Source organism: Canis aureus, chromosome 35 (genome assembly GCF_053574225.1).
Source record: "Canis aureus isolate CA01 chromosome 35, VMU_Caureus_v.1.0, whole genome shotgun sequence".
Lineage (NCBI taxonomy): Eukaryota > Metazoa > Chordata > Mammalia > Carnivora > Canidae > Canis > Canis aureus.
Window position 1 is genome coordinate 29959507 of NC_135645.1, and position 8127 is coordinate 29967633.

General features: G+C 42.7%; 1 long non-coding RNA gene across 1 annotated transcript; it reads left to right on the forward strand.

Annotated features, from left to right (window-relative positions):
* The first annotated feature begins 1448 nt into the window (after positions 1–1448).
* On the forward strand, positions 1449–6364 carry LOC144305237 (uncharacterized). Its single transcript, XR_013372291.1, has 3 exons — positions 1449–1577; positions 2197–2429; positions 3014–6364. It is a non-coding gene; the product is annotated as an uncharacterized LOC144305237 (long non-coding RNA).
* The last annotated feature ends 1763 nt before the right edge of the window (positions 6365–8127 follow it).

Below are 8127 nucleotides of genomic sequence, written 5' to 3' on the forward strand. Positions count from 1 at the left end.
TTTATATTAAGTTGCAAATTAAGTAAAGTTTTCAGGTTGAGGCTAGGTAGTGAGAACTATGTTGTTGTATAGATGTCTCTGCTTAACTGAGAGGGGGGAATTTGTCCATGAGGAAAAAAATGCACAAACTGACAATAAACAACTATGGAAATTACATGCAGTTTTTTTTTTCTCATTCTGGATTCCCTCCTACCCCCATCTCCCACACTAGGTACACAAGTTTGTTTTGAAAGTTCTGAACACTATCAAGAATTGTAGAGAGTCAGAAAATGTACCGTACTAGGAAGCTAATGAGTTAGCCTGCTACCATTTTTTTGAATTCTGATAGAAAACAAGAGACTCCTGTGTCAAAGACAAAGGGCTTGTTACTCCCAGCACAGCAAACACTATGAGTTTCATGTATACAGCAGTTCTCCTGACCCTTGGAGACCCATGACAGGGAGATGCAGAAGGGCTCAAGTGAATGCTGTGTATGTGCAGATTTCCATCATAGCTGAGGAACTCCCAAGTTTAAGAACCCCCAGTATCTCATAATGAACTGCAAGCAGATCTATTTGACCTTTGCCTTGTAGGAGACATTATGATACTAGCAGATTTATTTACTCTGTCTTGGAGGAAAACGCACTATTTCTATCTGCCAAGGGTATTTGCTATACGACGTCCTTAAAATAGTCCAGAACTAAAAATAGTCTAGTTAGTGGTAGTGTCCTTGCTCACAAAAATGTGCAGAGGTAGGAGATATCCATGGGGAATTGTCTCCAAATAATTGTGTCTTTTGTGTAGATTGCTACATTCTAGTTAATCTGATAGGGGACCACATTGATTTAGTTTGTCTCAAATAGCATTTAATTTAATTAAGGCTCCTCCCAGCAAGATTCCAAGAAGGATGGGGCTAACATGTGCTATTTACCTCAGTCATGCCAGGCCTCTATAAACAATTAGAACGTCCTGTAGAAAGCCAGATGGCTTCTCCTTTAAGTTTCCATATTGTCCTTTACACCTGACTTGAGGTTTAAGCCAGGTTCATAAAAATGTATTCAAGATTGCCCAACCCCTTCATCGTCTTGCAAGGAAGAAATAAAAGGCAATTGTCTCATTCATATCAACCCTGGTCAGTGGGTTATGACTGAGTTGGATGCCTTCTAGAGCAGAGGCGGTATTTCCTTAAACATGAAGGTCTCTTACTACCCCTACTAAGGCACAAGCTACCACGTTTTTGGGAGAAAGACGTGTTATTGCCTAGCTTCCACCTGAAAATGTAATTCTGAATTTGTCCTTGGAAAGAAAATGTCATTTCTAATTGATGGTGGCCAAAGAGAACCTACATCAGTCAGAGGGCACAAGTTGAGAGTGCTTCCAATGTAGTCTACCTGACTGGCTTATTGCCTTGAGAGTTCAAAATTCAGTTTAAATAATTGAATCTTTTCTTTCTTTTTTCGTTTCTTTTCAGAAGGACTACCAGTTTTTCCACACTACCAGCTGGTTGGCATTCCTCTGTTCAACTAAATGATTAAGAATTAGGACGAGGAGCCATCCAGATGTATTTCGGGTGTAACGGCCATCCAGTGCTCTCTCAGGTAGATGTCTTAAAAAAGCTAAAGAGAAATAAATGGTCAGACTCATCTGGAAGGGGATGGATGGGTGACCTAGGATTCAATTGGTATTAACTAAATAAAATTTTGAAAAGCCATACTGAGACATTTTCTTTCATGTGAAACATAACCACAGAAAGTTCTGAAAGAAAATTATGATTAAGTTTTCTCCTTTCCTTATTCTTTTTTGTATCTAAGATGTTCTCTCCTCAGGTGCCAGGTTTGTTGCTCTCCATCTTCATAAAATCACTTTCCATTCCAATAGCTAGAACCTCACCCTTTCTCCAGTCATCTACTCACATCCAACCCTTTCATATAAAGGATCATTTGTAAGAGCAGCAAGGGCATTTCTATAAAACTTCCAGATCCCTTCCATGTCCTGAGTTTTGTCCTGTATGGGCTACAGTGGGAGGACTCCACAAGCAATGGACAACCAAATGGTCATTATCTTTATGGTGTAAGACCAGGTGGCTGGACCTGAATCAGGTTGGAATCTTCTTCTTTTGGGTTTTTTTTTGTTTTGTTTTGTTTTGTTTTGTTTTTTTGTTTTGTTTGTTTGTTTGTTTTTGGTTTGAATCTTCTATGCCCCATTTTGGCTTCACAGTCAAGGAGGTGTGACCATCAAGCCAGCTAAGGATTGTCCTTGGGAGAAAGAAAGTAGCATTTCGTCCAGGAATGGCTAGAGCAGAATCTCACATTTTCAAAAGATGTCTGTGTGCTTCCTCCACACCTTGCTCATCATCGTCACCCAGGAAGTGGCTGATGGAGGATTAGTTCTCTCTGAGATGACCAGACTCAGTGACCAAACTACCTTACCAAGCTGTGGACAAGGAAAGGGTAAGAAAGCTAAACATCGGAAATTTTCATTGTTTTTGAGAAGATAATTCCAAAACTAAGTGATACCAGGCGCTGCGGGATGTCAGGGAACGTGGAAAGTCCATCCACGTAGACCAGTGAATATTTTGATTCTCAACCAATTTTTCAATGGTTTTTTAAACAAAAAGCAAACCATTGTCTGAATGAAGAGGGTCTGAATTAGAGGTGGAATCTTTACCCTTGCTCCCTGAGAGGTCATCTTCAAGCCCTCGGAATATTCTACCCACTAAAAATATCTTTGTTTGCCTGAGGGTTTTGAGTCATATTTATGATTTGCGGTGAGGTCTCAGGGCCGCGAAGGTCGCAGTCAGTCACCTGAGGGGCCGGAGACTGTGGTTGGCCATTTGGGGGGCCAATCCGATTTTTTGGCTGATTGTAGTACGCATCCTGTCCCTAGAATACTCCAGAACTGAGTCTAACCAACTGCTTTCAGTGAGTTCTTCTAGTGAGCTGGTGAGCCAAACAGTAGTCTCGAAGGCTGCTGAGCCTACAGCTGTGGTCAGAGGTGAGAGTGCTCATATGAACTGTGCCTCTTAACTTTGCAGGTGGTGGTGGAGGAGAAGGGAGGCTGCGGCCATCACGGGACTCAGATGAGGTCAAAGGCCAGAGGGTTGATGCCCGAGTGGACTGAAACAGCCAGCCTGTAACCTAAAAATATGCCGGCAACGATGAGGCGCCACCAAGAACCCTGAGGTGAAGGTGGCACGAGGTCCACGTAGAATGCTGTGCATCGGCCTTGAATTCGGCCCACCGAGCAGAGTGAATATTTCCATTTTTAAACATTGAGATATGATTGACAAACAGAACACTGCATTCGTTTCAAGTGTTAACACCGTGATTTGACATTTGCATACATTGCAAAATGATCACCATAATAGGTTTACTTAACATCTGTCATTGCATGTAGTCATTCAATTTTTTTTCCCTCGAGATGAGACCTTCGAAGATCTACTCCACTAGCAACTTTCAAATATGTGATATAGTATCACTGACCATAGTCACCAGGCTGCATCTCGTATCCCCACGACTTATTCATCTTATAACTGGAAGTCTGTACCTTGTAACTCCCTTCACCCGCATCGCCCACCCCTCTCCCTTCATCATTGGCAACTATCAATCTCTTGTCTGTATTTATGAGTTCAGTTTTTTTTCTAGCTGTATTTTTTTTAAAGGATTACACATATAAGTGAGATCACATAGTATTTTTCAGCTTTGATTCTACATAGCTGGTGCTGAGGCTGGAAAGCTTGAGTAGCCCAGTGGTTTTTGTTTCAAAAACCATAGAAAAATTGGTTGAGAATCAAAATTTTCACTGGATCTCGCTTAGGTGCACCAAGCTTTTATGGGAATCTCTGTGTGTTGAAGGCCTGACAAGCCAGTAGCTTCGACTCATAGGGGGATAAAGTGTAGGGGGATAAAGTTTCCAGAGGGAGAGTTGACTTGACACTTTTCCATGTAAAGTTGACTTACCAGTGGAGCCAGGCCTAGTGTGTTTTTGAGCATTCCAGGTCCCCTCCCACCTTCGGAGCTATTGAGTGCAAGCTGCTGACCCACTTCTAAATGGGAATATCAGACTGCGGCGTCGTTAGGCCTCCCTGGGTTGGGTATTTGTTTTTGGCAAGAGCTCATCGGTGAGGGGATAGCTGCTTCCAAAAGGACTGTACCTAGTAGCCATATCCAGGAGGCAACAGGTGCAGAAGCACAAGGGTGTCTTCAGGGCAGAGGCGGCTTTCTACTGCACAGTGTCTCATATACAAGATCAGATATTTGTATCTCAAAGGGATCATTAAAGCTATGGGGTTGCAAAGATCTAGAGTGTTCTACAGCTGGCTGGATAGGTTCCAGGACAACTTGCTGGTTTGAGCCCCACTCAGAGAATGCTGACCTGTGTGCATTTGTGGATACGAAGAATGGAGCAAAACGCCTGAGTGAGACCGCACTGTCTCCGATGCCTAACATGTCACAACATGATAATTCTCCTTTTTTGTCATGGAAGATCCAAAGAAATAGTAGGTTTTCCTTGATTTCTGGACGCACTGAGCATTGTTAGTCCACCTAAGTAGTCCTAATAAATTACGTGGTGTGACGGCCCCTCTGTATTTTTGTCAGGGTTTATTAGCCACACCTGCCGAGGAGGTGTGATGATTAGAAACGTAACTGCTGACTTGCCAACCAACAGAACGTATTCTGTCTAGTGACAGCTTTGGACATTAGAGGGCAGAGGCCTGCACGCTGATTTCTACCTGCCCATCGGTAGAAAGTTCCAGGAGTGTTTGTCCCACTAACAGTTCTTTCACTGTGTCTCTTCACTGATTGAGAGCCACCCATATGGCACTTATGGGACATGAAGTTTAAATATATAACACATCAGTCCTACTGTACGTTCGGGTGTAAGGACATCAGCAGCACATTGAACTGACCCCAAAGAATCCCCCCAAACCATCATGTTAGACTCCACCCCCTCCCACTACCCCATGCACCCCCCTGTGAACTGTCCAAACAGCAACAGTGGAATTCGGACATCTTCTTGCCCTGGAAGCCCTGGGGAGGATGGTGAGTTGGGTGCCTATGTTTAGCAGTCATGGAAGTCCGAGTGTCTCCTGTCCCTGAAGCATCCCAGCACATACATGAATAGGTGCCGATGGTTTTCAGTGCCTCTTGAGGACAGGGAAACCTCAGCCTGCTGCTAATTTTCTTTCTCCATTAACCAGCTGAGGTTAGGGTAGTGAGGGGAGTGAAGAACGGAGGACACAGAGGGAGAGACTGTGCCACATTAGTAAGCACAGCACGTCCACTTTTGGTTTCAGGTGGTGCAGGAACTGAGAAAAGACCTCTAGTGTTTTTACCTGCTCACATGTCTGAGTTCATCACTGACACCATCAGTTTCAGCTCGAGGGACTCCTGGACCCACAGCTACAGCCACGTTGCCTCTCAACTGGGGTAGCGACGCTTGCTGCTGGGTTGTGGTGATCGTATCCCTTCCCCCTCCTGCCTGGAGAACAGTGACCAGGCATCACATCACTGCCGGGGCAACTTACATTCCAGTCTACTTTTCCTCAACCGCTCAGCCTATTAGTATTCATGAACAGGTAGGAGAGTAGGGGACACTAGTTTCCTCCCTGCAACGCCCCCTCTCCCTGCCTTTGCTTACTCCAGGCAAGAGCATTCTTTCTCAAATCCTAAGGAGTCCTTCTATATCCTGAACACGGGCCTATGAGGCCCTTATTCTTTTTCTTCCAGAAAGCCATGGCTCTGTTAACACCTGATCTCCATTGATGGAAGCTACTTGCCAACTAATAAGTGAGCTTATCGGGTATTCATGGAAGATACGGGAGGACATGAGACTCCAGGTCAGAAACAAAGGACTCGTATCACTAACAGCACATCAGGAAATATGAGCCTCACGTTTGCAAGGCTGTACTTTGCCCCATAGCCCACCAAGTCCCATGGGGGTGATTTTTGTCACAGCTGAGAAACACTGAGCTTAAGGACCCTGAATCTTTTGTAATGAGCTACAAGAAATTCAGAACAGTCTTTTCCCTAGAAGAAGGCGTTACCTTCTAAGGACAAGCCGCGAGTGTAACACTAAGGAGGTTGGACTGCATCCCTAGAGTAAGAAAACCTTGAAGGTTTATAGATGGAGTTATGGCACCACCACTCTGCATAGGCTGAGCAATATTTATTGACTATTGTAAAATAAATATAAGAAAGTATTGGATTTAATGACAGTTGAAAGGCGAATGTGATCATACTTGTAAAATGTACTAAGGGGCACAGTCGAGGCAAAAGAAAACAGTGGAAGACAGTCTTTCCAAACTAGAGGGAAACATATAGGTGTGAGAGGAGCAGAAAAAAACGACAACACCTGTTTTAAAACTTGTTTACTGGAAAAGTAGCCGACCAATGTCGTGTTGATGATTATATCACTTTGATAATGATAAGAATTTATTTATGAAACTTTTAAGAATAAACTTGTTAAATATTGTAAGGTAAAGAATGTGCTTGGCTTTCTACTCTCCCATTTTATTTTATGCATTTGTGAAGTGGCATAGATTGCCCAAAACTTTCCTCATTACCAATGTTACGCATGTTTGAGGTAATCTCCTGCAGAAACAGAATTAACATTTGGACATTTTTTTCCTGTGTTTAAGAATCATGACTTCAGTTTTTTTATGACTTTATTTTTTTTATTTGAATCTAATGAAAGTAGAATGACACTATTTGTTATAAGTTCTAAGGTTTAAACAATTTACACCAAATACTCAAAGAATCACCAGGAACTATAGCTTTATTAAATTTGAAATCAAATTTCTAATCTATCAAATATTCACAAAAACTATACCTCTGTTAAATTTTGAAGTCAAATATCTTTATTTCTATACTCAGGGGCTATTAACATTGGTGTTAGAGGGAAAACTTTTTATATGGAGTAATCAGTGGCTTTGTGCAGAGATAAAAAAATACAAAGAATCCTTGCAAATAATTAAACATCCTAATTCTGGATAGTCTTTGATTAATACATTGGAAGGCAAAGCACCTCCAGTGTCTTGGAATGTGGCACTGTGATAATACTGCAGCTGATCCTTCATTGTTCTAGCTGAAGATTAATTATCTCCCTTCCTCCTATAATATCCGTTTAGTGCCTTATAAATTGGATCCAGCTATTAGCACCATTCATTTATTTCCTGTGAAGGTACTGGAAGCTTTATCTACTTGAGTGTTAGATTTAGTATTGCTTTTCATTTCCTTCTTAGCTAAATACATGTTCTTCTCAACAGCTTTATTCTAATGTCTTTCCCTCCCTTCACAACTCCCCCACCCAGAGACACAAACACAATACGCACTCATAGACTAATACAAAAGAGCTTTTCCTCTTTTCCACAGTAGCTTTATAACAAATTTATTGTATTTTTCAGGGTTGAGAGAAGCATCACAAAATGAGGGGAAGATCCTGACTTTTAGCCTCTGGACTGTGAGGTTTACAAGTTTTTTGTTTTTGTTTTTTAATTCCTCCCCCCTCTTGGTGGGACAAGATGGCTCTGGTTGGCTGGAGTTGGGTATTTCTCCACCGCAGGTCAGTTAGGCTGGGATAAAACCCACAGCTTGTGAGACTGGGGTTAACTAGTCTCCCCTGAGATCAGGGCTTGTTAAGAAACAAGTGCTCCGGTGTATTTCAAAAACAGTACCTTTTCCCCAACCACTGCTGGCAGCAGGAGGGGATTTTTCTCTGATATTTACTGTGAGAACCTGGTTGTGCTCCTGGAGGTAAGACTCGCAAAAGCATGGTGACCCCCTGTGACTGGGTCCCCCTGGAGTTTTTAACTCTCTGACTTGTCTGCACGGAGCCTCCAGCTATTTGTCAATTAAGGTCCAAGCTTTCCTGCTCCAGCTCTGTTTCCGGAGGCCGCTTCGCACGACTGCAGGAAGCTGGGACTGCCTGTGTGCACTTGCTTGTCTCTCCAGTCTGGAGAGCAGGGTTTTTCTCTGTGTCCACAGGCCCTTTATGGATCCAGGAAGAGTTATTGATTCTTTACTGCACTTAACTTTTTATTTGTTGTTGACACAGAGTGATTTCTTAGCAACACATGGTAGTACAAAGAGAGACATGCGCTGGGCTTCAGAGGCTGCCCATCTTCTAAATTTAGGCAGGTATGGGACA